Raw genomic sequence first — 20,534 nt, forward strand, 5'->3', positions numbered from 1 at the left:
TGGGAGCTACTTGTTCTGGGCTTTCCTTCTCAAAGTCTGTCCTGATCAAGTGCTATCCTGCATGGTGGCCACTGTCCACATGTGGTGGCTGGGCCCATGAAACGCAGCTGCTACACACTAAGATGTGCTTGCAGGGTAAACACACCCTAAAGTCAAAGACTTTGTACAAAAAAACAACAAAAAAGAAAACCAAAAGGAGGTAAAATATCTCAGAAAATGTAGGTTTCTTGCTGAAATAGTAATATCTTGGATATACTGAGTTAGATACATTATTTAAACTAATTCCAGGAGTTCCCACTGTGGCACTGTGTAATGAACCTGACTAGTATCTGGGAGGGCACAGGTTTGATCCCTGGCCTTGCTCAGTGGGTTAAGGATCTGGTGTTGCCATGAACTGTGGTACAGTCACAGACGTGGCTTGGATTCTGCATTACTGTGGCTGTGGTATAGGCCGGCAGTGGCAACTCCGATTCGACCTGGGAACTTCCATGTGCCATGGGTACAGCCCAAAACAACAACAACAACAACAAAACAAAATACAAAAAAACCCAACCAAAAACCTAATTTCACATATTTATTTTTAAAAACATGGCCTGCGTTACTTCCATCTGGCTACACGGGTCTGGCTGGAGAGTACAGGCTTACAGGCTCCCTTGGGTCCAAGCAGTGGGCCCTAAGGAACTGGAGATGCTGCGGAGGGAGGGGTCCCCTCTGCTCCACTTCAGGGAGCAGGGGTTCCACTTAAGTGAGACTTTTACCAGTGCCTCCCCTTCCCAGTCCTAGGGAGGGGGAGGCCAGTATTCCATGTTCATTAGTTAATATTTGCAAAGTGCTTTGAAGATGAAATGCACTACATAAATGCTAATAATGGCCGCTGCTCTGCTGCGGGCCTTTCATCTGGAGATTTCAAAGTTCGCATCACAGGCAGGCAGTATTGTTCTCTTACTTTAACATTAATTGTACCTCATCAGGGTGCTGGATCCTTAGTTTTCTTGCCTTCAGCCCCAGAGCAGCCTGGCAGAAAACAAGCAGCAGGTGGCCTGTGGGTGGCCACAGGGATGGGAAGAAGGATGGTCCTGGCTCCCAGTCCTAGGCTGGGCTTGCATTCACAGAGAAGGGGTGTCCTGTGGGATGGAGTTGGACCAGCAGACTCCCCATATTCAACATTCCCCTCATCCTGCTCTCCCTGTGGGGTTCTCCTAGAGCCCCGCACAAGCCAAACACTCAGCAAGTGCTGGTGGCCCAGCAGTTTGGTGGAGGAGGGGTCTGTCCTGAATTGCCAACCTGCGTGGGAGATGGCACAGCCCAAGACGGGGATGACAGATCCAGACCAGCCCTGGCTGGGCCCCCTGCCATCCTCTGCTGTCTGCAGCAGGCTGGCACAAGGAAAGTGGCCTCTGACTTGCTGTGCTTAGTCAGGCAGAGCCAGAGAGCCTGCAAAAATAGAAAGGGGCTGGGCCTCAGGTGCAAAGTGCCTCACCGCCTGAGGAATGTCACAGCCAAGGCCCACCCAGGCTGCCCCCGCCAGCTGAGGCCCAGCCCCCTGCCTGCCAAGTGTAAAAGAGCAAAAAGTAGGGTCACCCACCAGGCGCTGGGCCGCAGTGTGACATCCCTGGAGGAGAAACTCCTTGATGCTAATGAAAGCCACCAGGAAGTCAGGCAGTGTGAGGTGTCACAGCTGGAGTCCCCACTGCTCAGGAAGGACAGCTGGAGAAGGCTCATTCCTCTCTCCAAGTGAGAAGGGGAGGATGGAGCTTAGAACACAAAAGAGCCTGGGGGGCCAACACCCCCCACCCACGGGGGCTGGCTGTGTGAGCACAAGCTTTCATAGGAAGGAAGAAAATGTGTCATTTCAGATTAGGTAAGTTGAACATTACTAATTAAGAAATTACTTAATTATGGAGAAGAAAATAAAATGAAGGTATTTTTGCCCTTGAGGGAAAAAAATCTTTGATTTGCTAAATCAAGGAAATGATTAGACTCAAACTTTAAATAATTGGAAATGGCTGCAACAAAAGCGTTGGAATGGGCACCCCACACAGGGTGCCCTAGATGGCTGCCTTTGGGCCAAGCACCCTCACCCCTGCCACAGGGGGTGGGGGGTGGGGCAGAAAACCAGACCTGCCCATGAACCCTGCCTCATGCGATGGATATCTCTCCACAATGCTTCATTTATCAGCCCTTGATCTGGTGGAATCCCTGCCCCCCATCTGTGGGCTTCTCCCCAAGACTCAGCCAACAGTTTTCTTCCCCTCACCCACCATTCTTCAGCTGGTAGCTTCTAAACCTTTCTTCTCTGGCTCACCAGACCAGGCATTAGTGCTATGGTTACTCCCTGCCCCACCTGGCCTCAATTCTGCAGCTCAGAAGAGTTCCGTGATCGATCAAAACAGCCAGCAACCAGCCTAGATTGGATATACACCAGTTCAGCAGCCTGGTATTCTTTGTAAAGATGAGATGAGGAGAGCTCTTTTGCGTTTCTTCATTACAACCCTGATCTTGCTCCAAGACCTCGCCTTTATGTGGATAATTCCTCTTTCTCTAGCTAAGCCCTATCTTTCAGGCCTCGTTTTTCATTTGCCGCCACCATGCATTCACAGATCACCTCAACATGCAATGTCCCTCTCTTCACCAGCCCTTCTGTGCACCCCAAACCATTACACTTCAAAGAATTTGAAGGTATCCTACAGGTTAAAAACTCAAGTCTGCTATTCTTCTCTCTCTACTTTCCCCCACATCCAATCTATGAATTCTTTCCTTAAAGCATGAAAACCTGTGTTTATTTAGCACTTAGAGCTCCTGGACATTTCCCATACATTCATCTTATTTGCTCTCTTAGGAATCTGATGATGTTGGCAGGTGAAATACACGTCCTCCTTCTTTTCAATAGGTGGAGAAATAAGGGTCCATGCACAGGTACACATGCGATGTCATTTTTCTGGGAACACCTTCTATTATCTCCCTAAGGACATGTTCCCTGGAACCTGAAGGATAGTTTTGTGCTTCCTTTAACCTCTGTATCATCAATATTTCCTCTAGACTCTTAGGTCCATGAGATTAGTAACTATTCACTATCACTTCCATGTTGCTCAACACCATGCCCAGGAGACAGAAAGCAGACACAGCATTATTTCCCAGTGAACAGATGCATGAAAATAAATGAATGAGATCACATTCCTACAATCACACAGCTGGTAAATAGTAGAGCCAGAGAGGAGAGCCAAGACGTTTTTTTCCCCTCCTACTATGTTCCTAATCAGTCTCCTTGATAGATCCTTCTAATGCAGTGGCAGATTAACTACTTTGGAGTATGTTTTATCATCATATATCATATTGTAATAAAAAAACTTCCCTTGCTCCCAATTATCAACAGATAGAGTCTAAACTGATAACATTTCAAATTAGGCCTCACTCAATTGTTAGCCATAGTCAGGAATCATAAGAGTTGAAAAAGATTATAAATGATGTATTAAGACTTCCGTCTCAATGAAAAATTCTCATCTGGGCCACACTTTTCCTGAAAGCCAAAGAGGGGAGCCCTGGAGCTCCCCATTAGCCTTTGGGAGCATCTTCATTGCCTAGGGGACGTGGCCATCCTCTGACCTGCAGACTCCTCACAGCCACCAGCTACTGCACCGCTAGTCATGCATGTCTCAGTCTGCTCCCTCCCTGCCCACTCTACAGGGTCCATCTCAGGCTCATCTTCAGAAGCTCTTTCCCAGAAACACCATCCAGCATCCTTTCTTACAGTCAGTAGAGATCTGTTTATCACCACTTTCACACATAGCTTCTTAGTTAGCCCTAACAAATGTTTATGATTTATGTGCAAGCCAAGTTATTAAAAAAAAAAGAGGGAGAGAAAGAAAAAATTGGATCCAGTCTCCTCCTCCCACACCCTAAAATAAATCACCAAATATGTACTAAGCACCCATGTGAAAACCCTGTGGGCTGGGTAACTTGATGCACGTTTGGTAAACACATCACTTGGCCGAGGCCTAGGGATGAGCTCCTGAGACAAAGTCATGTTCTAGAGACAGGAGGGCAAATGAAAGGACACAGCTGTGCTTCCCATCCAGACTCCCTAACTCACACTAGATATGTTATCCTGCTGGGCTGTCTCAACAAAGTACCACAGGCTGAGCAGCTCAAACAGCAGAGATGAGTCTCCTCATGGTTCTGGAGGATGCACATCCAAAATCAAGATGTGTGCAGGGTAATTTCCTCTGAGGCTCCCCCCTCCTTGGCTTACAGACAGCCCCCTTCTCTCTGTGCCCTCGTGTGTGTTCCTGGTGGGTTTTTTGTTTTTTGTTTCTTTTTTCCCTCTTCTTGTAAGGACATCAGCCATATTAAATGGGGGCCTACACTCAATATCCCATTTTACCTTCATTACCTCTTTAAAGATTCTGAACACAGTCACATTCTGAGGGGCTGGGGCCAGGGTTTCGACACCTGACTTGTGAGGGGACATGGTCATCCTATAACAGTATATTCTCACTGTGCTTGGTACACAACTGCTCCGCATGTCCAATAAATGCCAGCTGAGCAGAGTTGAGAGGCTGACCTGTTACTTTTGGAGAGAGAATATTGTGCATACTTTCTGAGATTGTTACATTCTTTTCATTATTTGTTTCTTTGTTTTTTGTATTTTATTGCCTAATCTTAAAGTGACAACAACCATTTGAACTTTTCCCAAGTTCCAGACTCAAAAAGAATACAGTTTTGGTTTTGTCTGTTTGTTTGTTTGTTTGTTTTTGGCAGCATCCATGGCACATGGAAGTTCCTAGTTCAGGGATCGAACCCTAGCCACAGCTGTATTCTTTGGAGTATGTGGCTTTCCAGAACAAGTGGCTTCAATCTCAGCCAGTTCTCAAGTGCCTCCTGGGAAAGAGTCAAAGTAGAAATGCACAGGCTTCTGGGTAACGCACACCTGTTATCCCTCTGGAGGCAGGACCAGGACACATGGGCACACAGCTCCTACAGCCCATGGAGTAGGATGCTCTCAGGACTAGCCACAGCTGTAATAATGCTGGATCCTTAACCTGCTGTGTCACAAAAGAACTCCTAGAGTACATTCCTTTAAGAGAAAAAAAAAAAAGTCAAACAGAACTGGTGGTACAATCAAAACAAATTTCACATGACTGCGTTTGCTTTCTCTTTTCTTTGTCCCTGGAACGCCTTGGTCTGGGAATGGGGAGGGCATCCTATGTTTGCTGCAGGAAATTACTTGGAGCAGGAAGATTCTTGTAAAACTCTAGGATTTAGTAAACTTGAAAGAAACCAGAGTATGGGCAAATGAGACATTCTTGAAACTGATTTTTTTTTTTCTTTTTAGAGCCACACCTGTAGCATATGGAAGTTCCCAGGTGACGGGTCACATTGGAGCTGCAGCTGCTGGCCTACACCACAGCCATAGCAGCACTGGATCCAATACACATCTATGGCCTATACCACAGCTTGTAGCAACACCAGATCCTTAACCCACTGAGCAAGGCCAGGGACTGAACCTACATCCTCAGGGATACCAGTGGGGTTCTTAACCTGCTGAGCCACAGTGGAAACTCTGAGAGGAACTGATTTCTAATGCAGTTGCAAGAAAACTACCCAAACCAGAGGGGCTCAAACTTGTGCTAAATGGGGTGCATGAGGAGCTTTCTGCTATGGGGATGGAGCAAGCCTTCCTTGGAAATGTGTGGGCTGGTCTTCCAGGCAATCTGCTTTCAATAGAGGGGGATGATTTTCCACTTTTACCTGCAGTTATTTTTGTTGCAATAAGCAGCCACCAAATAACTTGGTCTGGGGAACAAGAGGTGAGGACCATTTACCTCCCCAGGGCAGTGGAGCAGAGGCAGCAGCTGATGGCAGATGTGAGAAGGTGCTGCAGAGCACCAGATATCTGCTCTGAGGAAGGGAGGAAATCAGGGGATGCTGAGAGGCAGGATCAGGCCTTCAGGTCCACAGAGAAGCCAGACACTTCCACCAGCTTCAAAGACCTCATTGGCTGCTCTTGGCCAGTGGGGCTCAATCCCAGTGTAAACACACACCTGTTATCCCTCTGGAGGCAGGACCAGGAAACATGGGCACACAACTCCTGAAGCCCCTGGAGTAGGCTGCTCTTAGGACTGGGGACACATCAGCAAGCCCTTCTGACCTCCTTGGGACAGAGCAGGCTCCAGGGTTCATGGGGTGGGCCACCTGCAGGCAGGGACACCTGGGGACTGGCAGCAGGAATTCAGAGGGTGTGGGTGAGGCTTGCAGTGTCCTCTAGCCCATTACAACAGGATGGTGACAATGGGCTTTGGGATGGCTCCAGATGAGATGGGGAGTTTTCTGAGCTGAGTTCCAGTCCCTTGATCTCTCAAGTGTTCCATTCGAAGAAGAGAAATGGGTGCATGGACATGCCTGAAAGGACTGAGCTATGACTGAATGGGCTCTTTTGTGCAATGTTCTAAGTATTTTCTAGCGATGTCTCTTATTTGTACTGTTAACTGTTAATGTTGTCAGGGACAATGCACTAACCTGATAAGTAGCAAGGAGTGTGTTCCTGGATGCACGGACCTAGAACAGATCCTTTCTGGGGTAAATGTGGTCTGTAAGGGTCTAAGGGAGTGTGCACTGCCCGGAAACCATGTAGCCTCTCAGGCAACAGGCATCCAGCGTCCAGGCCTGGGGACTCTGCTCTGCAGAGATTCATGAGGACATGGGGATGCATCCACAGACCTCGCTCCACGATTTTGCATGGTTAATCCCAAGTGGGTCTGCCATTCTATAAAAGGTGACTTCCTTAAAAAGCTGTGTCAGAACTTAAGGACACAGCCCTCAGGCTGTTCTTCAGAGTATGTGGCTTTCCAGAACACGCAGCTTGAATCTCAACCAGTTCTCAAGGGCCTGCACCCCTGAGAAAGAGTCAAGGTAGAAAATGCACAGGCTTCTAGGTAACACACAAGTCTTTACTGTTCTCCCCTGGGTCGTCTTAGCCACAGCAGGTTGTCTTGGGCCAGTGTTGAAATGGGTCTCCATTCCCCAAGCACACACCTGCTAGCAGCCGGAGAGGGCAAGTCAAAGCCACCTGGATGGGAAGAGAAGTTATCTGGGAATGACGGTTCTGCCACCAATGCACAAAACTCCCCAGGAGCCCCAATGCAGCATGGAGATCCCAGGAAAGAAGGGCCTAGGGGTGCCTGAGTGAGGACCTTCCTGATGTCAGGTGTTGGGGCTGCAGTGCGCGCACGCACGCGCACACACATACACACACACACACACACACACACACACACACACACACACACACCATGCCTCCGTGGAGAACAGGCCTCCATCATTTTCCCCAAACCAGTGCAGTTTTCCCAGAATAAAGAAGCTTAATAAAAAAGCCTGATTAGTTCATAATGGGAATACTAATATGAAGAGTTCAGCGTAACGTAGATTTATTAAGCTCTTATTATACAAAGGATACTATGTGTATCCAGCATTGGGGATAGGAACGCACTGCCTTCAAACTGTTAATAGTTCGGTGAAGGACAGAGAGACAAAGTCGCTTAGTCAACAATGTGACCAACACTAGGCAGAAGTGAGGCAGGCATCTACAGGAATTCGGCAGGTATCTACAGGAGTGCAAAAGGGTCACTTAATATACGGGAGTCAGAGAAGTCTTTCTGCAGCTAAAGATGCACCATCCAAGTAAGGAAGCAAGAGAAACAGTCCAGGAAGAAAGTAGGTGGGGTGGTAGGCACACTTTAGGCTAATGAAACATTCTTGCAAAAATAGGACTTGCAAGCCCTGTGAGCAGCCCAAGGCAGGGAGAATACAGAGCACAGAGAGGCAGGGAAAGTCATGCTGGCCTTGATGCCATGAAGTGGCTCCCATTCCTCTCAGAAGTTCTTTCCATGTTTCCCAATGTTTCAAAGCAAGTCATTATTATAACATTACAATTTTGTTACATAAAAAGACACTAAACTGGCATTATAGACAATAAATTGACAGGGGTAAGTTTGAAAACTGGAAGAAGACAAGTTAGGAAATTATTTTCCAAGCAAGGAGTCACAAGGATGGTACCACCAGGGACGGATAGGAGAGGGAATATTAAAAACATGTTACATGGAGTTCCCCTTGTGGCTCAGTGGGTTAAGAACCCAACATAGTGTCCCAACATAGTGAGGATGCAGGTCCGATCCCTGGTCTCACTCAGTGGGTTAAGGATCCTGTGTTGCTGCAAGCTGCGGCATAAGTTAAAGATGGAGCTCAGATCTGGTGTTGCCATGGCTGTGGCGTAGGCTGGCAACTGCAGCTCCAATTTGACCCCTAGCCTGGGAATTTCCATATGCTGCAGGTGCAGCCCTAAAAAGAAAAAAGAAAATCTGTTACACAGGTAGAATCTCTGCGTACAGCAGTTGTGGCAGCAGTGACTGATATAAGGGACAAGAGTATGTAGCCACTCGAAGTGACTGCCAGGCATCTTGGGCTGGGACGTTGCATGTTATGCCAACAGTGATGATTTGGACAATCGCCTAAGACTAGAATGAAAACAGAGGAACACGATGATGTCAACTGTTGTAGAGATGAATTTAAGGTATCGACAGAAATTCAAATGAAAACATCTAGTGGAAAGTTGATCACATAGCCTGACGCTTAGGAGAGAGTTGGCACTTGAAATCACAGTCACAGAACAGATTGGATAAGCATACGAACGAGAGTGAGAAAAGAGGCTGAAGGATAGCCTCAAAAACACCAGCCAGGTGTTTTAAAAGGAGAGCCCAGAAAAGTAAGAGCAATGCTCGCAGAAAGACGGGAGTTAAATTTCTTACAAAAGCATTCATTCATTCAATTAAGCATACATTGTACATCCAGTATTGTCCTAGGCATTAGGGTTAATATGTTTAGCAAAAAGGCATGATTTCTCCCTCCATTAAGTACACGATAAAAATGGGGAGGTGAAAATTTATCAAATGACAACGTAAGTGTACAGGGTTTGGCACACAGTGTTATGAAGGAGAGGAGTTTTCAAGAGAAAAGAGAAAGAACAATTGGTAACATCAGTGCTGGAGAGACATAAAGTCAGAGAGGTGCCAGGCTGGGCACTGGAAGCCCCCTTTGATTTGGTGACAAGACTGTGAGTGGACGGGGCCTGAGGAAATTAAAGGCCTGTGTCCTGGGTTGTCCTGGGCTGAGCAGCGTGAACTCCACTCTCAGCAGGTTAGGACCAGAAGGGCAGTCCAGGAGCAAGGAATATACAGTGGGGAGAGGAGATTCTTGCAAAGATGGGAGAGATGTGAGTGTATTTTTTTTAAGAAAATGACTGAACAGATGAATTTGAAAATAAAATAGGGCACATGGGTTCATTGACGGGTGAGACTCACGGAAGGTGGGGTTCCCTGGAAGGAAGGAGGGAGGAGGCGTGCGGATGAGACAGTGGGTAGTTTTGTTTGTAAGTGGTGGGTGGGGACAAAATCAGAGAGAATTTATACCTGGTTATTTCATCTGTGAATGTAGGATGAGGCCATCTGCTGAGAACAACAACAAAAAAGGACACATAAGAAGCTTGAAGGCAGAGGTAGAGTCAAGGCAGAGCGACGCCATGAAATGTAAGCCTTCCTCCTCGAGCCATGACTTCACCAGGATATCCGTCCACGGGGGAAAATAACTTCGCCGCACGGTGCTGAGAGTCCTGTCCTCAAGGACAAGTGGTGACTGAGGGAACTCAGAGGTGAGGCTTTTGGAGCCATCTGTAGAAAAGGGCCAGGGGATGGGTTGGCTGAGCGTGTTCTCCGATCGACGGGGACTTAAAATGATGCTGGGAGGAAACACACAGACTGAAAAGAAGGGAGTAACCGGAGGACGGGAGTTTCAGCTTTGACAGAAGATCAGGAGCCCTAGCACAAGGAAATGACAGCATCGGAGTGGAGTCGGAGATCACAGACGTTCCAAGCACTTTCAAATCCCGGGGTGTGGCTTCCTCCTGAAGCAGGGGGAAGCGGAAGGTCTCCAGAACCGAAGAGATGTCACTCAGATGCCCTGCCTGTCATCTACGTGGATGTGAACGTGTCTTGTGGAGTGGTGCAAAATCAAGTTTTTCTTCTAGTTCCTTTCATGGAGCCACCTGGAGTGCAGGCGGCCAGGACCCAGCAGCAGTAGCTGCTGGTGGATCCCCAATTGGACCCTGGAACAGACAGACCTTATGATGCAGTCTCTGCTCTGGAAGAGATATTTTTCAACAGGGTTGAGGCAACCCAGACAAAGGCAAAGGAAGGTGAGCTGACAATGTCGCCACCCATTTCTGATCTTTTTGACAGTTCATATATTTTAAACTTCACCTACCAGAGCTGTCAATTCAATCTAGACTCCCTCCGAAGATGTGATTGGAACCAGACAGCTCCACAGTGATTCTATCGTCATTAAGCTGTTCTATAGCACTTTAGAATGTCAAAGCACTTTAGGACTGTGCTTATTAATTTTGCTACATAACAATGTCAGGAGGCGGTCTGAGCACAACACATCGGAAGGGTGATGAAGGGGAAGTGGACCACGGAGAGAGCTAACTCAGGATGAGGCAAGAAGTTTCAGCACCAGCCAGGCTACCAACACTGAGCGAGCAGATGCCATTTTTAACCACCCCTAGGGTCTCTAGTCAAAGCCACTGGGAAACCAACCAAGTCTCCAAATCTGGCTTAAAGAGTACCCTCATATAGCACAATTTTTTTTTCTATTTCAAACTCTGAAATGTGCTCTGAAATGTGGAGTTGGCTTGTGGCACAGCAGGTTAAGGATCTGGCATTGTCACTGTAGTGTCTTGGATTGCTGCTATCATGTGAGTTCAGCCCCTGGCCCAGGAACTTCAACATGCCTTGGGCATGGCCAAAAAACAAAACAAAACAAAAAAAAAAAGGTAATGAAGTAGAAAACTCATTTATGTAACCCAAGTCCCTCTGAGTTGATAAGTGTATGTTTATTTAGCAAAAAAAAAAAAAACTTTTTTTAAGGTTTACCCTCATAATGTGTGCCCTTTTCTATGTTTCTGTTATAGTTCAATAAAAAAAAACTTTATAAAAGAAGAGGGTAACAAAAGAGTGAAGCTTTCAATGTTCTGTACAATAGCATATACTTCTATATCAACCAAAATATCAATCTGGGGTTTGGGGGAAATAAATACATTTTTAGGTAATGGAAGAAAAAAAGAAAAAAGGGAAAGAAGGAAGGGGTCAGACAAAAAGCCTTTCAGAAAATGCAATTTTTAACACAGCTCATTGTGACAATAAATGAACAGAGAAAGAAAAAAAACCACTCTAGTCTCAGCTCCATTAGACTAAAGAAGACAGTATTTACCAAGGAGCAGGAGCGCTTTCCTTAATTAGAACTTTTTCAAGCTCATAAAAAGGGCATCTGGAAAGAAAGAAAAACAATTTTGAAGAGCAAAGAAGGAATGGTGGTTGACCCCCTTCTTTAATTGAATTGCTGTAACTATCATCGGCACTGGACCTCGGGGACGACCTTCCACACCCCATCTCTGCCACACCTGCCACGCAGCACCAAGCAGCCAGGCCAGACTCCATGATGGACAGCTCTCACCTGCCTCTGGAATGAGAAGGGCAGTGGGAGGGATGGAAGCCTTGGTCCTTTATATAAAGGGTCCACAGGCATTCTGCAACCCTATTAGATATATTCGGGGAATTCTATATTCATGATGTTTACTGCTTCAAGATGATGGGGAAAGGAAATTGCTCACAACAGGCAGGATTTTCAATGGTGCTCAATAAGGCATGTTATCCAGAGAATGTGCTACAACTGAAGGCCCTTTGCAGAGAAGGCCTAAGACTCCCTGAACTTGTGCATGAACCATTTTGCAGGGCAGAAGTAGAGGGTTGGAACACAGAGTTGGGGATACAGCAGAGGCCTTCAGATCCCAAACGGACATCACCTGTAGGTACAGAGATAGAGCCAGCTATGCCCTCTCAGTGTCAGATGACATGAGTCCTGGTCTCTACTTCTTTCCTGGCACTTGTAAGACATAGAGACTAGCACGGCTCATCAGAATCTGTTATGTCCCCTGTCTGAAAGGTGGGAGGCTACCGATAAAGGTGAAGAACTCCCAGCTTTGAGGAGCTTCCACACTCCACCCTTCAAGTGCCCGTAAGAACCAGACCTAGTTTTATATTTTTGGAAAGTCTGGCAGAGTTTTCTTAGGTTTATGAAGAAGGCAGTGTGATTGCTGGACTCACAACTTCTCAGAAAATCACTGTCACAGAATTTAGATTCACAGAAATCACTGTCAAAGAATCTAAATGCTCTGGGTATTGGAGATGCTAAGTTCTTGGTCGCTTGAGACTCTTTGACATGGGGGCCGATGTTTCCCTGTCTTCCTAGAATAGCAATCTGCCTCTTGGTTGTGCAGGGATTGTGTGCAAGCCTGTGCTATTAAAAGACTAAGTTATTTCAGACCCTGCAAGGCACTCAGGTAGGTGCCAGCCCCATCCTTGGTCTAAGAGAGATGCCGCTGAGAAGCACTGGTCTGCTCTCACAGCTGTTATGCCGGCAAGCTTCCCACTGGAATCTGCAGGGAGCGGGCCTGGAGGAAAACTTCAGCCCCAGGCAGGCAGATTTCTAGAGGAAAAGCGAGACAGCCAACCCATTAAAATCTGTGCAGGAGTAGGAATTTCATTTTTTAAATAAATTATATTAGGTACCAGCAAGGTTAATCTATTAAGACATCAGAATTAATTTCTAATGGAAATTTCTAAAGTACACACATACATACATACATATATATTCTCTATTAAAATAAGAGAGACAAGATAGACCAGAAATATAAATAGGAGGTATGGCACAATCTCCAGTAAATTTCTCATAATATTTAATATCAACGCTTCATGCAGTTTCGGTATCATCTAATTATGGGGTTGGTGAAGCTTCAGGGAAACTAGGCAGTGGAGTTCAGAATCACATTTCCCTTTCCTTATAATGTGTATATTTAGTTTATTTTCAAATTTGCTGTTGCTCGGCATTCCTGTAAATTAAGCTGTCACCCATCAGCAACTGAAGTCACCTGATTAGGTGCTATAATGCTGAGCTGGAGGCAGGCAAACCTCTGGAGGTCCCGTTTCTGATTAACTCTCTTTCTTCAGAGGGGCCTCAGCGTCACCCCCAATGCTTTTGGTCCTGGGATCTTCTTCCAGGGACCTCATTAATATTAGCTATTGGGCTTTGCTCCCTAAAACCTCCACATGCCAGTGTCTCAGCCTTTTCTCCTTTCTCTTAACCCTTTGTGGTTCCTGGGAAGGGGAATAGGAAGGAAGGATGGGATGGATTTTTATCGTGAAGCAAAAGAAACACAGGCCGCTCACCCTGGATTCTATGGAGGAGTCCTTCCTCTCTCTTAAACCTAGTATGCGTTTGAATCAGAACTGGAATTCATAAAAATAGAAATGATAATGTGATTAAAGTTGAAAAGAACAACGTGATCTTTTTGGATGCCTGCTATATGTTTGCTATAGCGCAAGTCGCTTTTTGAATCTTAAAGAAGCAAAACTTGTAAGCTAGTTATGTCATTTCATATGAAGAAGAAAATAAAGAAGTAGAACAAAGCAGGATAACAAGAAGCAGATGAGCCAGTGGAGTCCGGGGAGGTACTTGTTTAAGGTCACAACATGTTTCCTTCCTCCCTCCCAGCTGCACACCTGTATTGAGGAGCAACTATGCTCCCTGCATTGTGGGCAAGGCACAAAGATGCCCTGACCTGGCTGGCTCTGCTTTCAAAGACATGATCAGTCAACTCAGAAAGATTCTATGCAAATGCTAGAATTAGGGTTTCAAAAACCATCAAAGAGCCTCAAAGGAGAGGGAATTCATTTTCACTAAGGGATTAGGAAAGCATTAGACAGGAGGTTACAGAGAAGGGGAAGGACGTTTGACATGGCAGGAGGGCAAGCATGGCCCCATTAAAACCATGATGGTGGAAAGCAGGGCCTGAGCTGCTCCATTTCCCACCTCGACCTACAGTCATCCCAGGTAATTTTGGTTGTTTATGGACCAGTCAGTGATGATAAGATTATATAGGTAGGTTGGGGTTAAAAAAATAAATTTAAAAAAAGGCATATGATCATTATACAACTACAGATGTGATAAATTCATTTGAGTAATAAAAAAAAAAAAAAGGCATCTGGATGCCGTACCAAGGAATTTGGATTTCATCACCTAAGCACTCGGGATTCTTTGGAGGGAAAGGCAAAGATGTGTTCTCTAGAAAGGCTGCCTTGGCAGCAGAGACAGGGATGGGGGAGGTCTGGGTTCTGGTGCCCTGATGTCCAGGACAAAGGAGGTAAGGATGGCGACAAGAGAACTTTGCAGGGAGGATGGGGGAGGAGACAGCTGACAGATGCTCCCTGGAGTAACTGATGGCTCCGTGGTGGGGTGAGAGGGGGAGAAGTCAAATGTGAGTGCAGGGTCTGTGGGCATCTGGGGACCAGGACTGCCAGAGGGGCCAGGTTTGCCTGGAGATGGCCACAAGCAGAGGGGAGTCAGAAATCTTTCCACTGGTTCATGAGACCCCAGAGGAACATCATGAGAAACATTAAATTAACTATATGTTTCACAAGCCCTTAAATGCAGCAAAGAATCCGGCACCCAGACAAAATAATAGGCAGGAAAGCCAAGAGAAAAATCTACCTGGATTCAAAGGCATGTTGGATTTTATTAAACCCACAGTAGTAATAGGATATAATGAAGATTTAAGCTTTAAATATAACCTAATACCCATCTAATTAGGATAATAAAATACAAGGAGCTGCTGTGCCATCAATATGCTAATAGAAGTCAACTCTGCCACTTTCTCCTCTCACACAGATTCCAAAGCTTAGCCATGAGGGCCTAGGCTGGTTGGCAGCCTGGATGGAAAAGTAAAGCACACAACTGGAGGTGTAAATATTCAAACACTCAAGTCTCCATCCCCTGCCTTCTGGGGTTAGGTGGTCAGATGATATTACACAGGGAGATGGTCGGGGGGAGGAAACACATCATGGGTTGGGGGTTACCTTCTTGGTCTTGTGAGGGAGAAGAGGCCCCTTCCAGCCAAGGTTTTACTGGGGTCTATTTGGTTTTCCTTTTCCCCACATTTGACTTGAGATTGAAGATAAACAAAGCTTTTAGGAAAATAATAAATATATTTGACTGTATAAAAATCTGAAACTTTTGAAACGAAGTCAAAAGACAATTAAGAGGGAGTTCCATCGTGGCCCAGCAGTCAATGAACCCCACTAGCATCCATGAGGATGCAGGTTTGATCCCTGGCCTCCATCAGCGGGTTAATGATCCTGTGTTGCTGTGAGCTATGATGAAGTTTGCAGACGTGATGCAGATCCTATGTTGCTGTGGCTGTGGCCTAGGCTGGCGGCTATAGCTCTGATTTGACCCCTAGCCTGGGAAATTCCATATGGTACAAGTGCAGCCCTAAAAAGACCAAAAAAAAAAAAAAAAAAAAAAAAAAGGGCAAATAAGAGATCTGTTTAAAAAAAGAAAGAAAGAAATTTACAGTGAAGAGGCCATGCATACAAAAAAGCAAAACAACAAACAAAAAAACTGAAACTGTTGGAAGTTAAAAAGAGGTGATTCAGAAACAAATTAAAATATGTAAAGGATAATTCGCAGAACAAATTCGAATGGCAGACTGACATGGAACCATGTTCACACTCGGTGGTGTTGAGGAAATACGAATTACCCAGCTGCAGCCCCATACTCCTCACAAGGTAGACACTTTCAAGACTGCCATCACCAATGGCTGCCAAGATCATTGTAATGTGTATTTTATTAAACTAGTATGACTGAACACTTTTTTCTTCATATCTTCCTTTTCTTATTCAAGGAAACCCAATGGAAATCCCTCCAAATTATCTGGCCTAGTTTGAATTACTCTCTTCAAAGACTGCATAAATTCCTGTGTAAAAAAATCTAATTTATTCCTCCATTCATTCACCACTTTACTTTTTGCTACCAAAGCTGTAATAACTTAATCACAAATACACATTTTTAAGTATAGAGCTTTTATTTTTATGGAATAGCTTTCCAAGGTCTTCTGAGATTTAGGACTACTGGAGCAATCCCAGTATTACATGCATTTTTGTATACATTTTTAGTTTCAACAGGAGTTGCCAATTTAAGCCATGAAGTATAGCTTCGAAAAGCCCAACGGCCTGGGCTTCATCCTGGCTTTGCCTCTGAGCCTGGGGAGGTCCTTTAAACTCTCTAGGCCTTCAGTTTCCTTCTCTGTAACACTGAAATATACCTTCTTCACAAGATATTTTTACAATGATTATGTAGTTAGTTTGTAAAATTAATTCACTAGTATATGTAATTATATGCATGTAATAATGTGTATGTGATGTAATGATGCCTCATTCTAGTAAATGTACCATAACTTTTGCATTTATTACCCCTTAAAGAAAAGACCTGGAAACTACCATAAGAAATTTTATACTCTTTCTGACCATTGGCTACATTTCTGGCAGTATATAGAATGATTTTAGGTAGTGTGTGGATGAGATTATTTTAATGCTATTCATTTATTTTATTAGAACAAAAGGTATTTTTTTCCATTTGCAGGAGTAATATAAATTCCTTTTCAAAGAATTCAGAAATAAGCTAAATTGGAAAATAAGTATATTTATTTAGTTGATACAAAAATATGGTAAAAAATGTGAAGGTTAGGAATGATGGGTATTCTGATTTTTTTCATATATCTTTCTAGTTTTTTGAGATAGAATTGACGTACAAGTCAACTGTATCTCAATGAACAGTTTAAAGTGTACAGCATAATGATTTTACTTAAATCTATTGTGAAATGATTACCACAATAAGTTTAGCGAATACCCATTATCTCATATAAATGCAAAAAAAAAAAAGGTTTTTTTGTGTGTGATGAGAACTCTCTTGACAATTTTCGAATACATCAAACAGCAGTGTTAACTATAGTCATGGCGTTGTTCATCCCATCCCTGGTACTGACTGGTAACTAGGAGTTTGCTCCTTTGTACCGTTTTTATCCAACTCCCTTCCCCCATTTTCCCACTTCTGATAACCACGAATTATATCTCTTTTTCTATGAGTTTTTTTTTTTTTATTTTTCAGCATTTCCATATAAGTAAGATCATGCAGTATTTGTCTTTCTCTTTCTCAGTTCACTTAGCATTAAGCCTTCAAAATCCATCCATATTGTTGTAAATAACAGGATTTCCTTCTTTTCTATGGCTGAAGAACATATATATATATAAATATATATATATATATTCAATACTATATATTCTATAGTATGTGTATAGAATTCTTTATCACAATGTCTTTACCCATTTATCTGTCAATGGATGCTTAGGTGGTTCCCATATATTGATTGCTGTAAAGAATGCTGCAGTGAACATGGGGCTGAGGCTGTCTCTTTAACATAGAGATTTTGTTTCCTCTGAATGTATTCCCAGAAGTGGATAACACAGTAGTTCTATTTTTATTTATTTTTTTGAGGAAACTCCATACTCTTTTTCACAGTGGTTGCACCAATTTACATATGCACCATAGTGCACAAGGGATGGATCCCTTTTCTCTACGCTTTCATCAACACTTGTTGTTTCGGGTCTTTTTGATGAGAAATGTTCTGACAGGTGTGAGATGGTATCTCATTGTGGTTTTGATTTTCATTTCCCTGATGATTAGCAATGTTGAGCACCTTTTTATCAACCTGTTGGCCCTTCATACATTTTCTTTGGGAAAAAAATGTGAATTCAGAACCCTTGCTCATTTTTAATTGGGTTAGTTGGTTTTTTCCTATTTAGTTGTATCAGTTCTTTATATATTTTGAATATCAGATATGAAGTTTTGCAAATATTTTTCCCCATTCTTTAGGTTGTCTTTTCATTTTGTTGATTATTTCTCTTGCTGTGCAGAAGTGTTTTAGATTGATGCAGTCCCACTGGTTTATTTTTTATTTTTTGGATGTTTTGGGTGCCTTATCCAAAAAACCTCTGCCAAGACCTATGTCAAGGAGCTTTATTCCTTTGATTTCTTCTAGGAGTCTTACGGTTTGGGGTCTTAGATTTAAGTATTTAATCCATTTTGGGTTCATCTTTGTGGTGTAAGATTGAAGTCTGGCTTCATTCTTTTACATCTAGACATCCAATTTCCCCAGTATCATTTATTGAGGAGACTGTCTTTTCTCCATTGAGTATCCCCCCGACCCGTTAATCAAATATTAGTTGACTGTATGTGCAAGAGTTTATTTCTAGGCTCTAGTCTCTATATTATTATCATGCATTGCTTCAATTCTTCTCTATACATTTCTTGTGAAAAAATCCTCTGGGTAAATTATTAACTAGTACTTTCACCATGTAAGTTCCACCCAGTGGTCGACTGGTAAACCAGCTCTGGAAGAAAAAGCTCTGATGTGTACCATGTGCTGATTTCTGTGAGGTAAATACTCCCACCAGGGCCAATTTGAAGTTACCAGAGTTTCAAACTGGCCTGCACAATTCCTGAATATTGAACACTCAGCTCCCCACACACTCACAGGAGCCAGCTCCACAGCACCATGTCATGCTTAACTGCTAACGTCGAGATTTTGGTAACTCAAGTGGATAAAGCCAGGTACGAAAGGAGCATTCAGAATTCTGTAAGTTGTATTTCTCTCTGTGTAGGTTGTATTTCCATCTCAATGATCCAGAATTTTTAAAATGTACAAGAAGTAATAAGTCCTGAATAGAGGTTCAAAAGTTTAGGAATAAGTGAGGGTCATAAAGTGCAATACTCAGAGAAAAATATCCCCATGGGAGGACTCCTGCCCTATGGTGTTTTTGTGGAAACACACCTTTGTAATACCATGAATGGCACGGGTTATAACCGTGTAGGATCCACTCGTGGGCACCCCGTGCTCTCTGCATGGTGCTGTCCGGCCCCTGGACCCTCAACCACCATGTCCACATGGTCAGAGCTCCTTCTGGTCCTCACCATCTTCTCTAATCTCAGCATCCAGAAGATGGACACACTCAACAGATGTTTGTGAGGTGGAGGAATAAACCAACTTCTCTTTAATTATCAGGATTTAACAGATTCTCTTCTTGACTCCTTAATGTGACAGGTGAGAAACAGGAGTTCCAATGCAGGTGTCACACCCCATCAGACAGCAGTGGACAGAACTGGAACCTGAGTGTCTAATTCTCAGCCTCCTTTCTTCCATAAGTCACAATGTAGGACTTGCTTCTTTGACTTTGTGACCAAGGAGGTCTAAACTGGTCCCACTTGTGCCTTAGGAATGAGCTTGCTGTGACTTCTGCCATCTGCTCACTCAGATGTCCATCCAACAGCCAGGAACCGGGCCCTGGTCCACACCAGGTATTCCAGGCTCTTCTTCTTCTCCTCTTCCTTCCTTCCTACCTCCCTTTTTCCTTCTTTTCTGCCCTTATGGACATCCCTCTAGCTGAACACCTTGGGGGCAAATTCTGGAAAAAACAAAGCCAAGGTTATTAAACCCACTGATGATTAGAAAAGCTCATTGGCCCTCAGGTTTTGCAGGAGACTTGTACATAAAAGAGCTGAAGTAGGAGAGTGCATGGGTTCAGCTGCTGAGAATTTCAGGTGGTTTAGTGTGGCCCATGGGCCAGTGACGTGTTCTGGAGCCCCTCCCTGAGGTCCTCACACCTTAGCACACACACGCTGGTCGCTGGCACAGCCTGCTGGCCCAATCCCTGCATTTGAGCAATAGCCAGCCTGGGAAGGCTGCATGTCACAGTCAAGAATAAGCGACAGAGACCGTTGTACTCCTGTGCATGGGGCAGGAGGGAAGGAACTAGGACTGGCTTCATGACACACATACTTTGGACACTTTGGGGGCTGTGGGCTCCCATGAGCAAGGGTGGGGAACTGCGGTCACCCTGTGGGCACGTGAGTTCCAGGCGTGACTCCCTTCTGTCACAGGGAGGAACAATCCATTCCTGTTGCTTCCAGGAGGCCCTCCAGGGTTTTAGTGCTGCAGCCTCGCAGGGGCTCTCCGAGGAGATCACAGGAGCCCAGCCAGTGGGGACTTTGGGTTCTATCCTCCCATTTCATTCTGATATGAGGGTCGCAGTCACTGGCCTAGGGATGCGGGAGGTCACTTCTGGCAAGATTTTTGCACAGGCCATCCTTGTACCCTCCACCCAACAGCTCACATACACTGTCCTAGTGGCCCAGCCCCACCAAGACTCCCAAGGGCTGAAGGAGCTGGATGCTGGGGGGTCTAGTGCCCTGCTCTGGGTTCCTCAGGGACTCCTAAGACCACTTACTAGGCATCTGCTCTGCGTTTCAGGAAAAAACTGTGGGGAAAACAGAAGGGCTTGGCAGGCTTTGGACTTGAAATCTGGATAATCCATTTGAAACCTCAAGGCCTGGGCAGAAGTAATGTAAAAATTGCATTAAAACAGAAGCACGAAATCTGTCTTCCTGGCTCTGAGAGAGCCTCACCTTAGGTTTCAAATTTTGAAGTAGATAAAATCACAATTAGAAATAATTCAGTCTCTCATGCCCCTCTAGTTATA

General features: G+C 44.6%; 1 protein-coding gene and 1 long non-coding RNA gene across 2 annotated transcripts in view; both read right to left on the minus strand.

Moving 5' to 3' along the window:
• OPCML (opioid binding protein/cell adhesion molecule like) overlaps positions 1-20,534 on the minus strand; it is a 1,104,108-nt gene that overhangs the window by 811,043 nt on the left and 272,531 nt on the right.
• LOC146399947 (uncharacterized) lies at positions 4,624-15,468 on the minus strand. The gene is made up of 2 exons (XR_014816786.1): positions 8,466-15,468; positions 4,624-5,382 (listed from the first exon to the last, which is right to left on the minus strand). It is a non-coding gene; the product is annotated as an uncharacterized LOC146399947 (long non-coding RNA).

The sequence above is a fragment of the Sus scrofa genome, chromosome 9 (assembly GCF_054392235.1).
Source record: "Sus scrofa isolate SSC_HxYL_T2T_F1_AM1 chromosome 9, Sscrofa_HxYL_maternal_Yorkshire_Landrace_v2.0, whole genome shotgun sequence".
Classification (NCBI taxonomy): Eukaryota; Metazoa; Chordata; class Mammalia; order Artiodactyla; family Suidae; genus Sus; species Sus scrofa.